General features: G+C 37.3%; 1 long non-coding RNA gene across 1 annotated transcript; it reads right to left on the bottom strand.

Annotated features, from left to right (window-relative positions):
• Positions 1-9,627: 9,627 nt before the first annotated feature.
• LOC100498040 lies at positions 9,628-25,304 on the bottom strand. The gene is made up of 3 exons (XR_001171128.3): positions 24,303-25,304; positions 10,848-10,943; positions 9,628-9,790 (listed from the first exon to the last, which is right to left on the bottom strand). It is a non-coding gene; the product is annotated as an uncharacterized LOC100498040 (long non-coding RNA).
• Positions 25,305-25,698: the final 394 nt, after the last annotated feature.

Raw genomic sequence — 25,698 nt, 5'->3', positions numbered from 1 at the left:
GCTTCACATTGATCTTTGTTCTGATACATACATTCAAAGGAAATATGATAATTGGGGCACTGGGAGAGACTCTGCCACTGAGACAGGTGGCCGCTTGCTTTCAGCCTGCATTATGCATGGCTGCTTCTCTGCTATCCGGGGAAGCCATTTTATGTGGAGACAGAATTCAATTCATACTTCTGTTAACCCATTTGTGACTGGAAGAATGTGTGGCTTTAAGATTGAGGTTGCCTGTGTGACTTATGTACAAAGCAGGTGGCAGGAGGGGATTAAAGCAGCTTTTTCCTTCCCCACCCCCATGAATGTTTCCAAGATGTTCTCAAATTCTTATAGCAAAACAAGTGTAGAATCAATAAACTATGCACAAAGCACCTGCTCAGGGGTGTAAAAGCATAAATGTGTCAGATCTACCAGCTCAATTATTCTGAGATCTCCCTCTTCGTCAAGTGCCTCCACTACATTGTGCTCGAAGATTTTAAAAATGGTGTGCTTGCTTTAAAATCTATACTATTGCAGTACTAGGGCAGTTGTCTTGCAAGGATAGTACTTTCAACATTTTCCATATGGTGGGCTCATTACACAATATGCTACATGTCTGGGGCCTAGATTGCAACAGAATATTGATGTTATACAGTAAAGTCTATGAAGGACTGGAGCAATACAAATCCTTTAGACTTAGAGGGTCTTTTCTGGCCTGAAGGTCCAGCTGATCTATCATTATTATTATTAACATTTATTTATAAAGCGCCAACATATTCCGCAGCGCTGTACAATAAGTGGATTTTATACATTGGACATACAGAGTAACATATAAAGAAATCAATAACCGAAACAAGGGGTGAAGAGAGCCCTGCCCAAAGGAGCTTACAATCTACAAGGAGAAAGGGTTGAGACACAAGGTGTGGGAATGGGCATGACCAGAGTTGTGAGAGGTGTGGCACAGGGTGTTGCTAAACTAGATTAGGGTAAGCTTCTGTAAATAAATGCGGTTTTAGAGATCTCTTGAAGGCAGAGAGATTGGGAAAAAGTCTGATCAATTGTGGGAGCGAATTCCAGAGAAGGGGGGCAGCCCTTGCAAAGTCTTGAATGCGAGTGTGTGAGGAGGGAATGAGAGAGGAGTTGAGGAGTAGGTCAGTAGAGGAGCGTAACAAGCGGGTTGGATGGTACCTAGAGATGAGTTCAGAGATGTAGGGTGGGGCAGAGTTATGAACTGCTTTGAATGTGAGAGTCATTGGTTTGAATTTTATCCTGGATGGTAGGGGAAGCCAGTGCAGAGATTGGCAGAGTGGCACGGCAGAGGAGGAGAGGTTGGAGAGGTGTATGAGCCTGGCAGCAGTATTCATTATGGACTGGAGAGGGGACAGTCTTTGGAGGGGAAGGCCAATTAATAGGGAGTTACAGTAGTCCAGACGAGATATTATAAGAGAGTGAATAAGAATTTTGGCAGCATCTTGGGTGATAAATGAGCGTATTTTGGAAATATTTCTTAGGTGAAAGTGGCATGATTTGGTAAGTGATTGGATATGAGGAGTGAAGGACAGGGTGCTCTAGGGTTGTAGGACCCATTGATCAAAGCAGATAGCAGATGAACTATTTGAAATATAATATAATAATCGGGCACAGACTGACAATTAGTAGGATTCTGGCAAATGCCTGGGGGGCCAGGGGTGCTGCTGTAAGATGCCATAGACAGTCACTATTTAATGGACCGGTGGGGGGCTGTTTGGGCCTCTATGTACTATGTCAGGGCCTATTTTGAATCCCAGACCTGGTAATAATATCATAATTTTAACACTTTAAGGCTATATAAGGCAAATCTACAGTATAACAGTATATTTAAATATTAAGTTACCGTTTTCTTGCCTGTATAAAAATATATTTTGTCCTCATTTAATATACATATATAAGCTAACTTTAACATTTGTTTGCCATGCAAAAGCCACTAGGGCTTACATTTTATTATTATAATATAATATTGTTGTTCACTATATTTATATACAGTATATATATATCCTTGAGAAAGGTCCTGTTGCGATCCGTAACATCAGATTTTTTTATGTTCGCAATAAACTTGTGAGAATTTTAAAAGGGTGTGCCAGTCGTGAAATCTTTTTTGCTATATATATAAACAATTTATTTAAAATAAAATGGTTATACAACCTTTACATTAAGATAGACAGCATCATATGTTATTCATTGGTTTCTACACACCAACAGGATGAAAAACTTCAAGTAGGACTATTACTTTGTGCTGGACACAAAGTAGAAATTTATTTGAAAAGTTGCAAATAAAATAGTTATAGTTATAAGCTACATTGCTATTGGATGTCTTTTTGATCTTGCCTTACTATTTGCATGTTGGACATTATAATAATTACCCTAATTAACATTGTATTGACATTGTAAGACAAATATACAATATTTATTTCAAATGCAGAATGTTTTCATACTAAGTTTAATAGCGTGGGGTTATGTTATGATACTTGTGCATGGATGGTGGAGTTTATAATGCCATTTTAAGTTCAGAAGTGGAACCTGCATGAAGCTTTAGAAGGGAGAAATTGGTTATCTTTTGAATTTGAAAGCTGGAAACCTAGCAAAACATTGGCATAATAAAGTATTTGATACATAGAGAAAAGTGACTTCTATGCTTGCTACAAATTTCAGACAGAAAATCATACAGTTCTGAGACTGCTCAGAACTGTACGATTGCTGATCATGGACTCTTTGCGGATACATTTTTGGCAACACAATGGTTTCTCTGATGCAATTCTTGGAGTTACGAGGCACTGGGAGACAAGAAGAGGCTACTTGTTGAATTTCTGGCAAGCTGTGAGTAGCTAAGGTATGTGACTTCATTCACAGATCTTATGTTCAATCTTATATTTCTTTAATAATCAATTAGTTGTTACAATTCATCCAAAACATTATGTATTGCTACTTACTTCATATCACAGTACATTTAAAACTAATCATATTTATCCATTAGGGATATATGAAAATTAGTTTTCATGTTTTTATATTTGCCTCTGACATTAACAAATGTGTTCCCCTCCATATATTCTTATTCTATATGCTTCACTCTAAGTGTTTTTATCTTTGTTTTAAAATATCCCCAACCTGCTTCTTTCATGGAATCTTTCTAGCTGGTACTTCTTCTCATGCCTCTCCTCAGTCACACTTTCTTTCCTTAACATACTTACTTCATCACCATCTGTGGCCTCTCACCATAAGCCTAGACCCTTTAACACACACAATCTCTTCTGATAATCTCTTTTCTGCTCTTAACATCTAGGGACTTTTTTTTCTGAAGGGTGGTCCCCCTTTCCTGCTTCCACTAACTCCAGTAATTCAAATAATCTCATCAGTATTAACTGTCAGTCAGCATTCCCTGCCCCCTTTAAATGTGCCATCTGGAACACATGTTCTGTTTATAATATGCTCACCCATATCCATGATCTCTTTCTGCCAGCTTACCCTACTGACTACTGAGAACTGTCTTGGCCATTGTGACATTATCTGCAGCTTCCATACCTTCTGAAGGTTTATATTCCAAGCATAGTCCTATATCTGAAAATAAACAGAAAAGTTGGTGCAGATATTCTGCTGCCCTCCAGCCCACACACTCAAGCACACATACACACATACACTTACATTATCCATTTATAACTTCAGAAAACAATCCCTGAATCTTACCCAGTCTGAAGCTTAGATACTTTTTCTCATCATGTTTCAGTTATTTCCCTCCATCCTGGCTAAATATTTTTTTCTTACTATAAACACAGTGTTCCAGTCTGTTTATTAAAAGGACATGAACATTTCAACACAGGATGAGAAAAACAGAAAAACAAATCTTGCAGGTATATTAAGTACAGTCAGCTTCTACTATGTGTAGGTGGAGGCAAAAAATAAAAGATCAAAAGAAGAAACAGCAAAGTGATTACTCCCTTCTAGCCAGGTTCCAACATAATCAGAAATATGAACAGACTATTTGAACTCCAGGTTTGAGCAACCATAAATCTGCCCCCTAATCAATATATTATACTTGTGAGCTGTTGTAATCCAAGCCATGAAACCAAACGCAAAAAAGTAGTTTGAGAATTAGTATATAGTGAATTAGTATATAGTGAATTAGTATATAGTGAATATTGTATTCCTTCTCTGTAAAATATAAAGATATTATAAAGCTGACCATACATTTAAAGAACTGCTCGTTTGGCTTTCTTGCACATCTTTCCCTATCATGCCCAAACTGAGGTAGGCAATACTGGGCTTGGGCCAAAGGATTGGATCACGACAACAGGAATGCAGGCTGTCAGGGGGGAGAACCACATCAATGAGCGGTCCTCACCTGGACTGGTCTATTGAATGGCCCCATACATGTATGGCCACCTTAAGTCACTGAGGAGTTCCATTAACAGCACAGTGTTAATACACCTCAAGGCACACCTGGGGGCCTATTTATTATGCTAAAAAACGGGACAAAATTCTGCATCATTTTTTGTGCGTTTTTCTTTCGTTGGAACTTATGTAAAATAACAGCATCAAATCTGGTGACGGTGAAATTCATTTCTTTTACACAGCTTTTTACACCATTTTTTTGGTGAATTTTGTTTTACACAGCATAATAAATATGCGTATTATAACGAAATAAATGTAACTGCAGTCAAAGGGTTTGTTTATAAAAGCACAGTTATACCGTTACAGCTTTGCCTACTGTATAGCAGCAGGTTCCTTCTGTCTCCACATGTGCAGGCTATAAATTCCATAATTTGCCACCAGAATTCCATGTGTCGGCCAAAGTAGTGGTGATTTGGCAAATATAGTGTTGCATGCTTTACCAGTGCAATGCACCTCTGCTGTTTAAGCTGCCTGGAAGGGCATCTATTAGGAGGGGGAGCTCAGACTCCTTCTGGGGGAAACAATACTAGGGAATTCTCAGTGATGCTGGGACAGAAGCATGAAGAAAATATTTGGTGCAAAATGGTAGACAATGGTAATTTAAGTTAATGTATGACAAGGGTCTGGAGACTGCCATGAATGAAAGAGAGAAACATACGCAGCTCCTAAAACCCAGTGTTCTTATGAAACCCCACTGAGCTTCCTATCTTTAAAACCAAAAAAAAGTTCTCACCCTGAGAAGGGTTTCTGGTTTAGGAGACTGATCTAAAAGGGAAAGGCAGTCCAGGTTTGTGCCTTCCAATTGAAGGCCACTTAAGTGTTTTGCCCCTATGTATTTGAACTACCTAAAAATGCATTGGTTAAAAATCCTCTGTGCATTATTGTGAGATACACAGTGTGAAAGACAACAGTACACTACTTCTGTTTCTATACTAGGGCTGTATAATAGTTTGATCTGCATATAATGCCAGGACTACTCTTTTTTTCTATTAAAAAATTAGTTGGCCCAGCAGAGAATTAAGGCATGATTACATCCATGGTTCCCCAACATCAATAGGTGGACACATTGACATGGAAGTGTAATGGCATGGAAGTGCAAGAGCTTGATTAGATGCAAGTACCTTAATGAACTGCATCCATATGCGCATTCTATTGCGGTGAAGACACACTGGGCTATCTCTATTATGGTGAAGACACACTGGGCTATCTCTATTATGGTGAAGACACACTGGGCTATCTCTATTATGGTGAAGACACACTGGGATACTAGTAGCAGCTACTTTATCAAGGCTGCTAAACACCAGAAAATAACCTGCCATAGACAATGCTGAGAATTGCCTCTGCTAAAACACACATAGATCAGCATTGTCTTTTTTTAGTAGCAGTGACAAGTAGTTGCTACTAGTAGCTCTGTGTGTCTTCACACTTAGAGATCTTCTCTAAGTTAAAGGAAATCTATTATCCCTAAACATTGTAGGACTCTATAAAAATATATTGCTTAAACAAGCTCATATGTAAAACTCTGCTTCATCTAAATAACCCATTTTCATAAAAATATACTTTGTTTAGCAGTTGTGTACTCCTAAATTGGAAATTGCCATTTTAAGAATTAAGGGCCACCTCCTGGGATCATAGGATTCATAGTGCACATAAACAAGCCAAGGCACACATAAATGCTAGGCCCCATCAGCCAATGAATGGATAGAGTTCTGCACATTATCGGTACTGATTTAGGGTATAGAGCAATGAGTAACTACATATATATAAATACATGTGTATATAGCAGATTGTCCTCTTACTCATCATATTTATTCTCTCAAATCATGAAAAAAAGATGATACACGTAATACACATTTGCATCTTGACCTTGTATTGCTTTTTTCGTGAATATATGTAATTATTTTATACACAAAATGGTGGGTCAGACTGCAAACCCTTTCTGATGTACAAATAAAGAGTAATAAGAGTCATTTGATTAAGAATTTGATTTTATGTCAGCACTATAATGTTAGTTTTATTTATTATAGCAATAAATAATGTTATTTAAACTCTTGGGAACAAAAACAGTCACCTTGGGTAAAGGCTGAGTACTTGTACAAACATGGACTCCATGGGACTCCCACTTCCTACTACTACTTGTTCTTTCATGGATACTTATAAAGGCCTTTTTTTCCCTGAAATCTGTCATGTGTTTGGATAGTGTTTTTTTTCCCTATAACATCCTCAAAAAATCTATACCCCTGCAAGGACAAGAATGTAAAAAGAGTTAGTCTTTTCAGAACGTTTTCTCTCTGCTGTGAGTTTTTGCTGGATGCTCCACCTGGTGGCAATATAATTATTATTATTTATAAGTTATGAGTTAGCTAAACATAAAAGTAACTATGAATAATATAAAGACAAATAATTGGTGGAAGAAACAACAATGATACTGTCTTTTTAAACAAAATGCATGTTTAACAACTCTAGGACAGATTCAAACCATGAACCCATTTGTGGGTAAGTAAGAGAAACACTAAGGCATTTGGTAGTGCCGATCATCTTTAACACGGAGAAGTGTGTGAGGCAGTACCCTGGACTCTAGAGCATATGTTCCAAGATAGTACATAAACTTTCCTTTTGGGGGGAGCAAAAGGCTTCCATTGAAATTGTATCATTTGATGCAAGATATTCAACTTGCTTACACAGCAGGATCAGTGCAGTGCCCATATAATTGTGTCACAGAAAGGAAAAAATCCAAATAGGCTCTTGAATCTTTATCCATTAAGTCTTATTAAGGAATTAGTTAATCAAAGTATATATTGGATTTTCCAACATCATGAGGACCCATAGGGCAATGGCCTAGGGGGAGATTAGTCACGGCAGTTAATCTCAGCTACCGCAGGCAACTAATATCCCTGAAACTCCTTTCCACCAGCAATAAAGTGGATCGCCAATGGAAAGGAATATACGTCACTTAATCTTCCGAAGCCGCACAAAGTTGCCTGCATGAGAAAACTTTGTGCAACTTTGGAAAAACTAAGCAACGCATATGCCTTTCCACCGGCAATTCACTTTATTGCCAGTGGGAAGGCATTTTGATGAGATTAGTCGCCTACAGAGATTTAACCGCTGGTGACTAATCTCCCTGTGTACCATCAGCCTTGTGTGTCGTTAAGCCTCCCTTTTAATTGTGACAGCAGAGATATAGGTGGAAAGATTCCAGAACATTAAAAGAAGTGTAGGTATTTGATGAATATGACTGTAAGCTCCACTGTGGCAGGGACAGATGTGACTCATGCCTGATCTCTGTAAAGCATAGTGTAAATGTGTCAGTGGGGGGATGCATTAAATCCATAATTTTTGGAAACCTTTGCCAAACTGAACGGAATCTGAATCCTAGTTTACATACTTAAAGGACAAGGAAAGGTTAATATAAATTAAAAGTAAGTCTAAAGACATTCTTTTTAAGTACTTACTGCATATCTAAATTCCCAGATCCCTGCTTGCTTCTCTGAGATATGGTGCTGGCAGCCTACAGCAGTGTGAAGACTACAGTGACATCACTGAAATCTCTCTCCCCTTCCTGTAGGTGCCAGCGGCAGCCTTCCTATTCTCTGAGCATGTGTGTAACTTGATCCTGTCTCCTGTTCTGAGCTACACATGCCCACCAGCCAATCAGAAGCAGATCTAGCAGAGGGGAGGGGGGGGGGAGGGAATGAAACACATGTGCAGTATGACGCAAGGAGGGAAAGGAAGGGAGAGTACCTTTTTAGAGATGGCTGCCTGTTCTAGAAAATGTGAAGTAAGTGTGACTGAGTAAATATTTGATTAGGTGAGACAAAAAAGTGGGGCGTTTTTACTAAACAATAGGAGGACTATTGGGCAGTATGCTTTTTAAATTTTGACTTGCATTCTCCTTTAAGGGTTTGGAATCAGCTCAGTTTTTTTTTTTGCAGAAAAAAAGTAGAAGGCAAACTAAAATCGCAGTATTCAATTTATTTTCCATAAGGCTATAAAATCTCGTCTGTCTAAAAAATTCTCTGAAAAAAAATGCTATAGCATTCCTGCAGGTTTTAGGCAGGGTTTTTTTGTTCAAGTTTTAAAGGTTTTTTTTAAAATGTAATAAATCTCAAATATTTGCGGTTTAAAACTGGAGAACAAATTCTCAAATCATGGCAAAAACATTAACTCCAAAAAGTGCTTATATTTAGTTGAATCCTGAAATGAATCTAAAGTGCCCTTGTTTGCACCTGTCTTCAACTGCACCAGAGGGCGTTTAAATGTGCCAATGTTTATCATGTGCTGAAACATAACCCACCAGCGCACACTGCCTCTATATTAATACAGGTATGGGACCTATCATCAAGAATGCCCAGGACCTGGTTTTTCTGGATAAGGGGTCTTTCTGTAATTTTGATCTCCTTTCTGTAATTTTGATCTCTCTTAGTTTACTAAGAAATCATTTAAACATTAAGCCCAATAGGATTGTTTTACCTCCAATAAGGATTAATTGTATCTTAGTTAAGATTAAGTTAAAGGTACTGTTTTTTTTAATTAGAGAAAGGGGAAATATGGTTTAAAATTTTGAATTATTTGATTAAAATAGAGTCTATGGGAGATGGCTATCCTGTAATTCGGAGCTTTCCCGATAACAGATCTTATACCTGTAAATAAATATCGGTGATATTAATCATGTTCAAGGGTATCATTATTTTAAATTGCCTTTCCATATTTGCAGATTCTGCATAAACCTGCAGAGGGCATTGACTCATGGTGGTTAAACTAGTCATTTATGGTAAAGAAAAAAACAAAGCAACTGCAAGAAGAATACTAATATTCATAGTTTAGCAAATGTAAAATTGGTTTAGCAGATTTACAGTGCTAGTGAAAACAACCCCAGAACTGAAAAGTAAATGAAGGAACACTAAATATTTTCTTAAATTATGCTTAGCATAGAAAATGACCAGTAGTTTTATACTATCTCTACACAAGCTAATGCAGGTGTAGGATCTGTCATCCAGCATGCTAAGAACCAGGGGTTTTCCCAAATAAGGGGTCTTCCCATAATTTGTTTTACAATACCTTAAGTATGCTAAAATGCTAAAAGTCATTTAAACATTAAATAAACCCAGCATAATTGTTTTGCCTCCAATAATGATATCTAAGTTGGTATCAAGTACAAGGTACTGTTTTATTATTACAGAGGAAAAGGAAATTGTAAACATTTGAAAAAACATAAACATAAAGTATACAGAAATGATTGGAAGGCTTTATTAGGATTGTAAAGCAAAGTGCAATTTATTTACACATTAAAGTACACCGGATTAGCTACATAAATGACAGAGCATGATGGGAGCTGATAGGACTACCTGGTATATTAGGTTTAGTCGATTTCTGCTTTCATGGTGGGCTGTATGAGGAGATAAAAATGAGTTTTAAAATGTTAACAGGGCCTTTAAAGGACATCTAAATCGCCTACCATATATATAAGTTGGGCACATCTCTCCCACCCAAACTGTATCATTTGTACTGCATATACCCTCTCCGTTCATCAGTAACAAAAATAGGAGCAGAGTTTCTATGGGACAAACAATATATTTTTGGAGGGCACACCACATTTACAAACACAAGGCAATATCTTTAAAAAGAAATGGGTGCAAATGAGAATCAGAATATTGATACAAATTATTATTAACATTTATAACATTTATTTATAAAGTGCCAACATATTCCACAGTGCTGTACAATAAGTGGGTTTCATACACTGGACATACAGAGTAACATATAAAGCAACCAATAAACGATACAAGAGGTGAAGATAGCCCTGCCCAAAAGAGCTTACAATCAATTAATTACTCAATGCAGGCCTAATCAAAAATCAAATGGTATGATATGTTAACAAATAATGCTCCTTATATAAGTAAAAATTAACAAACAAGAGTTTCACGCTTCAGTGCATAGTATACATTCCGCCAATTAGTCTTGACACAACAGAACAGAAAAAGCAGACATGTGTGGACTTAGAAAACCCCAATGTTTCGGAACCAAGTCCTTTGTCAAGGGGATTCTATTGTAGAGTTTCTATGGGAACCAGCAATTCCATCTCTTGATTGGTGGCTAGACTGGAGGGGGCATGTTTAGTAAAGTAAACTGAGAAGATTCACTGCCTTAGCTTGGAAGTGAATATGCTCAGTAAGCCAAGAGCCAAAGTAAATCTTCAAGGGAGGGGGTTAGGTGAACAACCAGAGTGGCAGGTGTTTAAAGATTTTAAAAAGGCTGTTTACAGACTGACTAGAAGGCTCTGGGAAGAGATAGCGAAGATTATAGAAAGAGAATAGGAAATAAGATTTATTTCAAAGAAGAATTTGCAAGGATTATCAGTTTAACCTTAAAGGAGAGCTAAAGTTAAAATATTACTAGGGGGTGCCAAATGTTAGGTGCCCCCCCTAGTGATTATAATTGCTTACCTCAAACCCTGGACTGTTGCTCCTGTAAGCAAAAAGCCGCACTGGCCCAGAGTATTTCTGTAGAAGCTCATCAGCTCAATCTTCTTTTCTCTCGACCTGGGCAGGGTGAGAGGAAAGAGTTTTTTTGTGGCTACCTTGGCTTTCACCCTACTGCACATGCCCCTGATCGGACCGGAACAAAAAAGAAAACAGAAAAAGCCAAAAAAGATGATGACAAGGAGTTTCTACAAAATACCCCAGGCTGCTGCAGTTTTTAGAAAACAGGAGCACCAGGTATCAGGATTATAATCACTGAGGGGTGCCTGACATTTTGGCACTCCCCAGCGATTTCTATTTAAGTTCTCCTTTATAATTCATTTTTTCTAGATATTTACATGACACAAATATAAATAGGGGAGTAAAAGCTCCAGTGCCTCTCTGTCAAACAAAGTAAAACAAATGCACATGCATCTAGTTGCAACAAAATTTTCCTTCTAAACACCTATAAAGGACATTTTTTTATAGACAGAAAATATAGCATATTTAAATTTCTATACTTTTGGTCAGCTGTCCCTGTTCCAAGCAAGAGTTCCTTTAAGTGCACTGAACTGTAAATTGCAGAATTGCCTCGAGTTCCAAAAACAACAGTTAAAAATAATTGTGCATTATTATTATTATTTGTACAAGGATGCAGTGTACATTTCAGCAGTAGTTTATGTGTTTTCTTTCCTGTAAAGGATACTTAATAGATGGTTATAGACTTTGTTTTATTTAAGGTGGTACGTAGGTCATTAATTCCTAGGGCTTAAATATGAAGACTGCAAGGTGTATATACTGCATTCTCATTCAGTTGTGCCACAATTTGCTTGACAATAACACACTTAAGGTTCATACCATGCCATCATGTTGCATCGATTGCTGCATAGGAGCATATATGTGAAATGTCGGCATAGAGCAACATGGCATCTGATCTTGTGGAGGTTAACTATTGTAAGCTCAGCAGGCTATGTAGGAAAACACTCAGCTGCCATGAGTCTCTCAGTGGTTTTTGAACAGGCTTGTGATGCTGTACAAGGATACCTGCAATATGAAGTACTCAATCAATAACCGTGCTTGCATTTTAGAATTTTAATACTTTTGCATCCTTACTTTATAGTGAGTTTAAAGTTTTGGAAACCATATGTAAAACAGCAGAAAGCCAGATGAGTGGGAAATTCAGCCATGTTTGGATCATTAGACTATTTCTGAGAAACTCTCCTCAGTATTTTTACTTGAACCCTGCCTTACTGGCCAGGGAGATTCTAACTTTAAATAAGGGAACACTGCAGTGTTAGCTATCCTATGCCAAGAACACAATTTTGATTGAATGGAAGTGCCAGTTACCAGTACCAGAGCTCATTCAACTGGGCATAAGCACAGACATCCATGATATCACAGATGAAAATGAACTCCTGATAGAACAATTTTCCAACTACCCTTAGGTTGAGAAAGTAATAGAATCCAACTTAACGCAAGTAAATGCACTAGTTATGGCTTGCAGCCCAGGTTATCTAACCCAAACACCAAAATCTTGCGCACACACCAAAGTAGTAAGTCAGCTATATAAAATCAAAGTGTGGTTAATTCTAAAAAGTGTAATGTTCCACAAAGGGCACTAAATTAAAGTATATGATTAAGTTCCCTGGGTGGCATAATAATTATTGGTTTATTCTCTGAGTTACAGTTTTACGGATTAAACCGCACTTACTTCTTAGTTTGTCCATCCATGTTATAGTTTCTAAATAAAGTAACTTGCTCCTCAAATTTTGCATGCCCAAGAGGCATGGATTAATGTCTGTAACCCTTAGCTGACAAGTCAACATCAGGAAATTTTAACATGCTTGCATATTGTGTATGTTGTGTGCTGGTACGTTGGAGAATGTTACATAATTACATAGGGTTGAGAAAAGACCAGAGTCCATCATGTTCAACCCTTTCAAATAAACCCAGCACACACAAACCTATACTGACCTATCTATACACTCACACACATAAACCTTATATACCAACATCAATACTAACTGTAGATATTAGTATCATAATAGCCTTGGATACTATGCTTGTTCAAGGAAACTTGAGAGGAAACTTCAGCGACTTTGGCAAATCGTGGCGCTGCATATGCCATTGCAGGGAGATTAGTCGCGGTGCGACTAATCTCCCCGTGTGTCACGGCCCTTAAAGACATTAACAGAATCTGCCATCACAAAATCACTAGGAAGGGCATTCCCCAACCCTCACTGTGAAAACCCACCAACGCTGCTTCAAATGAAAGTTCCTCTAATCTAAAGGGGTAGCCTCTAGTGTGCTGATCATTTTAATGGGAAAAAAGAACATTCCCTACGTTGCTATAATCCCCTATGCTATGTCAAACTACTGTGATTACTACTATTCCGTCTTAAATCTCTTGCCTACTGCCTATTAAAATTCTATTTTCCTCACTAGGGATGTCCAGTTTGTGCTCCACTTTTAGGCTCCTCCTGTCTGGGATACTGTGTATGAGAATATCTTTCAAGTATTTAACAGTTTGGACACTTGTTATATTATACACTTTAAATAGCAAAAATATATTGCATCAAATATTTTTTAAGTAATATTAATGTATTGAAAGTGAAGCTGAGAGGTGTTTTATCTCACATCTATTTAACGTTTCTCTTACCCAATGTAATAGGTGGCTGCCACACAATCACAATAAAAAAAACTCACAGATTGGCAGCAGTTGCATTTCATGCAGTTTGACCTTAGCTCAGGAGCACTTAGCCAGTTCCAGATCTTAGCCCATATGTGATATTAGGATATGTGTTAGATGGAATTGAAAAGCTATGCATAGAAAGTTGGTGAAATCACAGATTAAAAGTAACACATATGTGCCCAGATTAAAATGGTACTTGAGACCACTACAGGACTCCATTTGCTAGGTTTCCCTTAGGCTTATGGCACATGGGGCCCTTTTCAGACAGCTGATAATTGCCTAAAACAGACCCAGGTTGCCTCCCTTTAACTCAAATGGAAAATACCAGACAGCATCAGTATCAGGGTTTAAGACTGGCACCAGTACTGTCTGGCATTTCACATTCAAGTCAATAGGAGGCGGCAGGGGCCACCGATTGTGCAATAAGCATTATTGCCTAGTTTTATTCACCTTGAGTTTATGAACAAGTGTCCTACTACAAGGCATGAATGAGTCTTAGCATTCTTTATTGATTAGAAACAGTGAATTGCCCAGAGAAAGTACTTGCTGTTGAGACATGTACATGGTTTGGTATGTTAACATTTCCATAAATGAACAGTATATACTAACACTGCAATATAATAAAATTACATTTTTGGTTAAATATCTTTGTAACAACGATTTCCGTTTAAGGTTTCAGATTTTAAGATGATCATGGTCCCATTTTTATATTGCAGTAAATAAAAATGAGCTACTTTTATTATGTCTCCGTGTATCATTGGAACCTTGGCATAGGATAAGTTCTGTTTGCCACAAATAATACCTGCTACTCCCCTAACAGTTAAACTAAATGGAAAATGCTGTGGGTCGCCTGGAACCCAATACTAGTACTAGGATATGCACATGTATGTTAATAGTAAATTTAGACTATAAGTTCCACTGCAACTAGGGCTGATGTGAATAAATACAACTTTTCTATGCTATGTAATATGTCTAATATGCATATAATATATAATGAGGGTAAAAATACAGTCTACTCAGTACAGCAGTTTATTCCTACTACTAGCTATTCATGATCATGATGCTTTGTAAGTGGCAAAATATATAATCAGAGTAAAAACTATGCAAACCATCTATTTAAATGCTTGTGATATTGTATCACAGCAGGTAGTTGATGTATCACTATCTTGAGATGCAATCAGATCCTACTGATCATCATAATCCTTTGGAACCAATGTATTTTGGTTGTAGAAATACCTCAAAATCAAGGAAATAATAATTGCACAACAAAATATCTCCTTAATCAATCCAAACATATTTAACGAAGACATTTCACTTTAAATTAAGCTTGCATTTTCTTTCTTCAATAAAGATCATGAGTATACTGGATTAGACACAAATATGAAACCATCCTATTTCATTCCCAGATCTAATTCTGCATGTGTGTCTATAGAGAATTGCTAAAAAGAAATAAGGACAACAAACTGGTAGTCAATCATATATAAAAAAGGACATTTAAATTAATTCACCTACAAATTTTGTTTAATTCAGCATTGTTATTATAGTCCTATAGCAACAGACTTTTTATCATGACACATAGTTCATCAAATAAACTCACAGATAAACATAAAGAAATAAGCTAATTAAGGACAAGAGGTCAGTTCATTGTCTTTATTTGCTTAGGAAAAAAGGCTGTTATCATTTTGCTACCTTCTAATGTGGGCATAAGTGTAACTTTTGTGTGCAATGTATTTTCAAATTAATTCAAAATGTGTTTGGATAGACATTTGTACCTCATTTCACAGTAATAATAAATGATTTTAAATGAAGTAATAATAATGTGTCAAATACAAAGTATGTAACCTGTAGTCCATATGATTAATGTGTTTGTCTCAGACCACTGCAGAGTTTGCAAATATAGTTTTTTATGGTTAATTCAGAAATTTACAAGAACATGGGACAAGATTCAGACGCTTCTACAGATAATATCAGTAATTACTTATTGAAAACTTTAGCTTACAATAATTCAGAAATCTGACCTTCAGAGCAAGGAGGCTTTTAAAGTAAATTTGATTTTTTGTTCTAATCTCCATGCGCACTAATAGTTTCTATGAATAATTGATTATTTTAATTTACTTTAAAACATACAAATTTTATGTGTATGAAAACATGTAGCAATTATGGAAGAGCTACAAAAACAAAACTTCTTTTGATGTTCCTACAATTAACTTGTTTGATTCTTTACAAAAAAGTTTATTAACACATATCTAAGATTACCAAAATGTTAGAGTGAACTGAAAGAAATCATTGTCAGGGCAGAGTGACAATATTACATACATATTTTTAGTGTTTGTTGGCAAATTCACATGTTTAAATCCAATGCCATACAGGTAACCAAAAGACAGAGAAGGACATTTCCTGTTAGAGGAAATGGAACTTATATTATCCACACACCACACAACAACAATGCAACCAGATATCTCTGGAATGTGAAAGCCTAAAAGGGCAAAGATCACTGAAGACATCTTAAAGAATTTGTTGAGGTGGGGGGGTAAGTAGCAATAAGCTCAGAACTGTTTCAGTACCCTGGAAATAACACGTTTCCCATAACAAAAAACGTTTTGCAAAAAAAAAAAAAAAATACTTTGCAACAGAAACTTTAGAATAAGTGTATGTCTACACATAGCATTGATTTATAAACTAATGTATACTTGTAAAAATATTCTAAATCTATTATATTTCTCTTTTTTACACAGTTTCTTTCACACATATTTGCACAGCTACAGATACCAAGTGAAGTAAACTAATATATAATAGCCAGAGCAGTTGCATTTTGTTAATGGGTCAATAATAACTGGGTAGGTATTAAAGTAAGAACCGTGTTTGTCTTAATCAAGTCAACCACGAGACTAGGAAAGTATATGCAAGGCAGAACACAGTTATAACTTGTACAAATGACCAAACTATGGATGCAACTGACCTATGAAGTTACACTTTTCACTGACCTATTTCAAACCAAGGAATACAGCTGGCTGCAACCTCATTCCATTTCTCCCTGTTTGTTTTAACCTGAAAATTCCAGCAGAGCATTGCAAGCCTTTTCTTGTCCCGCCACCTCATAATATACATTTAAGACCCCTTACCAACATAATTATTACCCATATTTTATATTTCAAGTTTGTATCTCTGTACACTGAAGCAGTAACATAGACCATGCTGGAGAAAAACTAATATTCTGAAAACACACATTTAATCTGATCTGCTACATTCACATTTGTCATCTAAAAAGCATGTTTTCTGTATATCTGCTTACTTTTTTAACAGTTTCTGTACAATTTAACATTAGTTTCAATTAATTTCTGTCATTTATCCCGTAGAAAACACATTTATATCTTAGCATTTTTGTGCATAAAAAATAAGTTCCACAGACTTTAAAAAATCATAGAGCACAGTTTTTTTGTATAAACATTAGTAATATTTTTATTTTATATAAATTTAAAGCAAACAAAAGAAGGTATATTTGTGTGATACTACTAAGAGCACAGAAGTTAAAACAACAGCAACAGATTTTCAGTTTAAGCACTCTGTTTAGTAATCTGCTAGGGACAATTTTAAAACAAATAAAAGACAGGATCTTGGGCATATTAACATAGGATTGAATTCTCTAAACTGTGGATAGAGTAAAATAAAACCATTTTTTTGATATGTAACAAAACAAGTAACACTAAAAACAAGGTGCTCTTACTTCTATTTAAATTCACTTACAAGGAATACATTTTAATACGTTTCGAAAATGCGATAAATTGTTTATTCAGTTCTGTGCTTAGCTAAGCCTATGCATTTTTAGAATTATTTTTTATACTAAAATTACAGAGTTACAATTTTTCTGAATACAAAGATGTACTTAAAAACATTCAAAAACTAAACTTTTGTAATTAAATCTACTGATTTTCAATCCTTTTCCTAGTGGTTAGGTAGTTCTTTTAAAGTATTTAAAAAGCTGTCAGTTTTGCAAATAACATACTATTGATTGATTCTTCTGATAATCTGAGAACTTAAACTGTTGAAAAAAAGTTTAGTATTTTTTGTATTCTCTAAAAAATTATCATTTGGTAATTAGACCAGGATTATTTAATTTTTCACAATGGATCAATATTCATGAACAGAAAAATAAGTTAAATGTGCTAAGCTGTTTTTGTTCTACTCATAAAACACTGTTACATATCCAGAGCCCCCAAACTAGCCCCTTTTTAAACAGTTTCTGTCAAAGCTATAAATGTTATATTTTCTGTTTTACCTACTAAGGTATAGTATTTATCTAAGTCCATTTTAGGGTGACTTATGACACGTTAGACATGTAAGAAGTGCACAGTAACTGTTTAGCTAATAGAATTGCTTTAGGAAAACATCAAAAAGTTTATGCAGCCCTTTGAGAAAGGTACAAGCATGAACATATCTCATTGAACTTGCAGTTTTCTGTGTATCATGATTTCCTTCTCAGTCAGTGATTCATGGGAACTAAACAAATTATAGCTTTACAAGGAGACGAGAGGTGTTTTGGCCATGTAGAATGTGCTTCAGGGATTTGCTGTAGTCATAGAATGGTATGAATAATACAAATGTCCTTCTCCAGCACTAGCACTACTTTAGCAGTTGATCTGCAATCTTCACAGAATGTAAAGGAGAGATTCGAGAAAAACAACTGGTCTACCCATGTGGCCTTTAGACCTAACCTCAGATAATGGCTGTTACAGACATGCCATGCTACAGCTTCTAAACTATGCTGGTGGAATGTCAATCAGCCATCTTTGATGTTCTGCCCTTGCTGGGGACACTCCCAGGCTTGTTCAGCTTTTAAGTACCATTTAAACAGAAAGCAGGATTGTATTGTCCTCTCTCGTGGGGGTTTCATGCATCACTTGTTGGCCCGTTTTACTTGATTACTTGATATATGTTTCACCCTTGCAAAACATCCTGACTCAAGTTAGAAAAAATAATTAAATATTTTTCCTGGTATCCTGAGGAGAGAAGCCAAATGCATAAACTTGTAGACATGTTTTTTTAAGCAAGTGGTCCCATTAAGACTTTATTATTCCACAAAGCTGTTTTGAATAATCAGGGATAATCAGAGATAATTATAGGCTCTCTTAAGAAACAAATTATAGTAACCTGGTTTGTTTATGAAGTATTTTTTGTAAACAACAAATCAAATGCATCAGAAATGTATTACTAATTTTTAAAGCTATGGGGCTAAAATGAGTGGCAAACGCATGACAACATGGATGGCATATGTTTTTCTCCTAATGAAATAGTATTTTATACTATTTCATTAGGAAATAGTATTTTAAATATATGAAGAACAAAGTATATATGGGTTATGCTATATCTGAACTGCCAAGGTATATTATAAGACTACTGCCCTAGAAACTTTTTTGTTTGTTTGTTCAGAGAAATACCTATGAAGATTTCCATTTTGAAATATACAATTTAATAGTATTTCAATGGATCTCTTATTTGAAAATCTGTTATCCAGAAAGCTCCAAATTACAGGAAGGCCATCTCCCATACATCTATTTTAAGGAAGTAATTCTACTTTTAAAAAAATGATTTCGCTTTTTTTCTGTAATATTAAAACAGTACCTTGTATGTGAGGGTAGCTAAGCTACACTAATCCATATTGGTGACAAAACAATCTTATTAGGTGTATTTCATGTTTAAATCATTTTTAGTAGACTCAAGGTATGGTAATCCAAATTATGGAAAGATCCCTTATCTGGAAAGCCCCAAGTCTCAAGCATTCTGGATAATAGATCCTATACCTGTAGTAATTGACATAAGTCGAACATCTTAATTACTGTTGTGTAGGCAGGTCCTATTTTAATTGTTTACATTTTATGGAGGTGTTTACTGACACTACCAACCATGCAGCAGTTTTGTCAGGCTGAACAATAAATGGAGAGGACATGGGCTGAAAGACAACTAATAATTTTCTATTTAAAATTATTTTAGCATTAAAACTTTACTTTATAAAAAACCAGCGTTGCCACCAACACAAATTCAAATTGTTAGGGTTAGTGACTCTAATAATCAGAGGCAGAATAAAAAGACAAACAATGCAAAAACAAACAAGAAACAGGACCAAATGTAAAATTTCTTACAATAATTCCATCTACAAACAACTGAAAGTTCATTTCAGCTGCATTTCCCCATTACATATGTTTAAACCAAGAATTTACATACAGACATGGCGATGACAGAGATAACACTGCCCCCCCTTCAGCATGCACACACACAATAAAAAAATAGTTATTAATGGTTACAGCATTACAGCATGTTATATGGTGCTGTATGATTGTGTATGCAGAAATAAGTTATTACTAGGACCAAGATTTGTTTTTAACTAGCATTTAATATACATAAGCTATAATATATGTTACACTTATGATTTAAAATGTGTTTTTTTTCCTGCCTTTGTGATAACTCATTCATACAAACAAACAAACAAACAGAAATGTAATGCAAAGCACACACTACAATGTTTCCATATTTTGCTTTATACACCATTCCATACCTGCCAGTAAACATATGTATATCATTTTCCAGAGAAACCCATGTCAAAAAATATATTGTACCTGTTTTCTTGTCAGCACATGAGATTTTTTTTAAGCAGTAGATGCATAGCCAGCATAGTGAAATTCTCCCCATACACTGCTGACATATGGTTTGAATTTCAAAATAGGAATTCCTCCATTTTAGAGGAAACAGTAGCATGCTGAAAATATGTAGCTCCTGCTATGGCCATTGGAGCTGAGTTTGTTTTGCATAAACCCCACAATGGGTCCAACTTACAACCACATTCTTATCATGCTACATCATATGAACTCGCCTGGGGTTTAGAACATTCCATAATGGTGTAGTTTTGAGTTAGCCTAACCAGGGAACATACTTATTTTTTTAATTGCACTTTAAAAATCAGTAGGCGAAGCAGAATAAAGATATTTACCAAACTATAGTTTTAGAAGTACCAGCACTGAAATGTTTTTTTTACCTAGCTACATGGCGATGTTCTGTAGGCACAGTAAAGTAATATGCTATAGTTAATGGCTCACATGTGCGCCAGAGGAATTTCTCTGGTGTGCCATACAAGACCTGTGACAGCTCTTCCAGTTGCCCTCTAACTAGATCTTTGTCACTAGTAGTAGTTTGGTAGCAGATAAGAATGGCAATGTTTGAGCATCCATTATGTAAACTGACTATAGAGTGCATGAATGTGATAGGGATTTCTCTGTGACAACTTGTGGGAAAGATTTATAAAATCTGTAAAGCACTGCAGAATATATATATATATATATGTGTGTGGGACTGAAATGAAACGTTTGTGGAAATAAACCTCTAAATATTTTTTTCTACATTATCTCCTTGACTTTGTGTGAAAATCCTGAGTGTGCCATCACTCCATGACTAACTATATATATATATATATATATATATATATATATATATATATATATATATATATATATATATATATATATATATATATATATATATATATATATATATATATATATATATATATATATATATATATATATATATATATATATATATATATATATATATATATATATATATATATATATATATATATATAAGCTGTAACCCTCCAGACATAATTTAGGTGAAGACACACTGAGCTACTAGTAGCAGCTACTTGTCATGGCTACAGAAGTAGACAATGCTGATCATTTACTGGTAATTATCTCTTTGTGTGCTTTAGCAGAGGTAATTTTCAGTGTTGTCTATGCCAGGGTATTTTTGGCGTTTAGTAACTGTAACAAGCAGCTGCTACTATGTAGCTCCATGTAGCTTCACACTTAGTCATAAAGGGCATTTATACATTCTGTTTTTCGAAAATCATACTCAATGCCAATGTGATAGAGAGTTGTGGGTTTCAATGAAAGAAAATATGGCAGCCCCAGTTTTCCTGGGTTGGGAGTGGTAGTCTTTACACAGGCTGTTATGGGAATGGTAGTCCCACCCCAAAACAAGGTTGTTGTGGCAGGATACCCTGGTTACTGCAAGGTATCCTGAATTCCCTGTCTGTAAATCTGCTACACCCCACCTCTTCAGCTGCCACATGTTCCTGTTTATGTGGGGGAGCTGCTGCTGCTGGCCACACACACACTTGCAGTCTGCTATACCAGCTAAGCACCCTACACACTGAGAGCCTGGTGCCTACAGCTCTCTGTTATGGGCCAGCCAAGAAACAGGGGTGTGGCACCCTCTATGGGCGCACTGGGCAGATGAGCAGGAATGCTTGATTATGTGGCGATCGCAGGGTGCGTAATAAAAATGGAGTATTACATTGCTGCATTAAACTGACTGGACTCCAAGCAGCCGAGCAGCGTGTGGTTTTAACGCCTATGTCCTTTTTAAAGCGACTTTATAGCCCCACCACTGTAGCATGGCACATGCATTTGGGACTACCTGAGGGACTGGGCTTTACATAAAAACAACGCTGTTTGCCACTTAGCGCGGGCTACTGCGACACGGCGTTCCGCACACATAACACAGTATCCCGGGGAAGCGGGCCACATACGCGGGCCGCTCTTATGCGTTTTAACCCCTTCTTTCTCGTCACCACAGTCGTCAAGACGAGAGAGACCGTAAACAAGGCGAGTGGTGAGTGAGGGGGAGGTGCGAGGGGGTTGACTTTGGCGCCAGAGGCGCAGAAGCACAGTGCAGGGAGAAGCCAATGAATGGAGAAGCAAGAAGGAAATAAACCAGTCAGGCTGCAATAGGAGACTCGAGTGAGGCTGAAGGGAGGGGACGCCAAGCCCGCTTTCAGCCAATGAGAAGCGACCAAACAAGGCACTTTACACACACTGGCACTCAATGCCGCACGCACGCTACTATGGGCTGGCTACTATCATTCCATGCGCTGGCCACCCCCAGCCACTGCAGCCTGGCTCTTTCTGCTGAGCTTGCTCTGCTGCTACTTGCAGGGATGGAGAGTGCAATTACCGCACCAGTGCAGACACACATAAGGCAGGTAGCTGCTGTCGGTGCGTAAGTGGAGCAGAGCTGGGCTGTTTAACTGCGCACTCCCCTCCTTTACTATGTGTCTGTATTATGGGGAGATGCATGGGATGAAAGGACCAGCCACATCCAGTCAAGTTGTTCTGTGTGAAGCTGCAATTTCAGCCCCTCCTTTACACCCATATAGTAGTAATGTGACAGAATGACAAGTACAGCCCTGCATAAGTGACTTGGGGCCTCCCGCATACTGGTGTACTATTTCTCTCCTGTAGTATGGTGGCAGTTTGTAGTTCGACAACACCAGAAAGGTCACTGCAATTAAGGGGAAAAATCTAAATCGTTTAATAAGCAAGTGCTACGTGTTTAGTGATCTTCCCCAATAAGCCAGCCCTACCAAATGCTTTTTCTAGTGTCCTACTGCATCACACGGTGTTGTGCAATTCCATCCAAAATGGCAGATTCCCACCTCCCCTCTTGGCTGCAATGACTACAACAATAAATGAAAGTGGTTTCCATTCTTCCAGACAACTATTACGTGGCTGCATTCCACAGAGACTGCATTGTAAATAACTGTGCCCCCGAATCTGCTGCCCTCCGGCTTTTGCTGAACTACAGCTCCCAGGATCCTCTGTCCGTGCCTGTAGAATTTGTTGTTTAATGCACAACAAGGTAGTAGCAGGTTAGTTAGGGACAATGCTTGTGTAAGACCTTACAAATATTTACTTAACATTTAATTTGACCTAATTTCAATAAGGAACAAAACAGACACATCACCCTACGATATATTTTTTTTTTTATAGCTGAACAAGCCTTCTGCATCTTATTTTCCTTATTTATTTTCTTATAAAGGACAGGCGATGGCTTGTAGCTAAGGGATGCACGTTTATTGCATTTTAATTTAATTTAAAAACCCACTTGCTTTTATACGAGATGTAATCATATGTATGTACCAAAGTCAATGTAAAATGCACATCATCTATAAATACTAACATACATGGCAGCACAGTACAAGGGCACAAGGCCTCTTGCGCATGGAAGTGCTGTAGCACGTTGGGGTCACTATTTAGATAATCTGTTTCCACCATTACACTCTGGATTTGCTTTACTAATATTATTTTCTTCCCATGAAGCATTATTAAATATGACTGTATATTATTAAATACTGGAATAAAAGCATGCAGCATATATTCCATGGCCCCTACACATTCAGCCATAAACACACCCATGCACTCGGAGCAAACACTCTTTCATATCATGTGTAATAGAAATGTTCCTTACACTTGTGCTTTCCCTGAATTAAACCTGCTTGTAGGCTATTCCTATAGAACAGTGTTACATAAAAGTGTGTTATTGGGGAAGGAAGCAGAAATTAGTAGTATATTTCAGAATGTGCATAGAAATGTATTTGCTTCAAAAGCACAGAAAGGAGTACAAAATAACATATTGTTTCGTGCATATCCCGAGCAAATTACATTATTATTTTAATAGGGGGTGAAAAGATGAAATATTAATATTAGCCCCTGTTCTCACCCCCTGCAAGCTACAGGAATCCTACTTATACACATAAATACGTGTTCTAAATGCTACTCTCACTGGTAACAATTTGTAACCAGAGAAAAAAAGAGAAAAGTAACATTGTATGAGGGTTAAAACTAAAGCAGAGTCACCAGCCTTTACTCATACAGAGTTATTTTTAAAGGAAAAATAAAAGCAAATTAAATACTTACAGATTTCATAGTGAAACTAAATCTGCAACAAGTGAAATGAAAGCACACAGGAAGGCACCTCCTCAATGTCTATGATGGAAATACATCTTTTAATGTGAGAATGGCTCGTAGCCCAGCACCCCTGTACATTTTGTTTTTACTAGAGGCTGCCTCTTCCCATCCCACCCCCTCCCCCACGTACCCACCATTGTACTTCTCACTAAAATTATGAATGGCTGGGTTTGTACATCACATAAAGAACAACGCACGACGGGTCTCCGCTGAGCCCCCCACATTCTCAGAGCCTGGCCAATGTTACCCTGCTTATGCGCTAAAAGTATTTGCGTGTAGATTTCAGTTTATTTGCCTTCTGCTTATTGGGATATCGGTACCCAGTGCACAGGGGAGCTGGGAAGCAGCGGCAACGAACAAAAACCACATGAGATTAACAGGCGTGGGGCCCTGATGGTGGAATGCCCCTCGTATACCCTACTGGCATATACCCCCCTCCTTGTCATTCATCGAAGAGCAACCAATTGCACGCAGGATTTCAGAAAAGCCACCAAACACGAATCGCAACGCATTGCACACAATTCTATCGTAGGGAGCAGTGCGCTGTATGGATCGTACTACAAACAGCCTTGAACCGCACCACACCCCCTTCGCCAAGCAGGTCTCCATCCCCCCTCATTCACTCTTGAAAGCGATCTACCTATTCAAAGTCCTCAAGCCATATTGGCAAACAGCAAGAAGAACTGCACGACCCCCCACCCCCGTCTTGCAAGAGGGTTTTTTTTTTTTTTTTTTTTTTTACGCACACCCCTGTGGTGGAGGAGGGAGAGAGGGCGTGGGAGGAGAGAGCGCAGGAGATGGGCTTCCTCCCCTTTCCCTCATTCAATGTCCTATAAAAATCAACCCTTAAAAAAATTACATCAAACTTCCCTTCTGCTGCGTCGTAGGCTTTTGGCTACTCCAAGAAGCTGCACAGGGCTGTGCGAAATGCATTGCTAGCTGGAGTAAGGCACTTCCTCCTTGCTCAAAGGGCATCTCCCCCCACCCACATACATAACATACATGTTCCATACATTCACCAACCAACCCCCATCCAAACTTGTCCAGTCCTCTATCCCCCTCCCCCATTCATCTGGATCTCTCTCTTTTTCATTCTCCTCCCCTCTTCCCCTTGTTCCCTTTACTCAATCTCCTTTCCACCCCTCCCTGACTCCTTTTTTTCGTGCTTCTTTTCGCCCAAACCTACTATCTAATTGAGGAGCTGGGATTCCTCACGTGAGAAGTTGATTTGTAGTTTGAACACGTGGCTCATTCAAAAAGCCGGAATATTAAAGTGATTTTCCCCCCTCTTCCTCTCGATTTTATTTAGAGGCGGTGCCTACATTAACGTAGAGTGACATTTTCA

Source organism: Xenopus tropicalis, chromosome 6 (genome assembly GCF_000004195.4).
Source record: "Xenopus tropicalis strain Nigerian chromosome 6, UCB_Xtro_10.0, whole genome shotgun sequence".
NCBI lineage: Eukaryota > Metazoa > Chordata > Amphibia > Anura > Pipidae > Xenopus > Xenopus tropicalis.
Note: the sequence above shows the minus strand (reverse complement) of the source record. Positions and strands in the feature narration are given on the sequence as shown.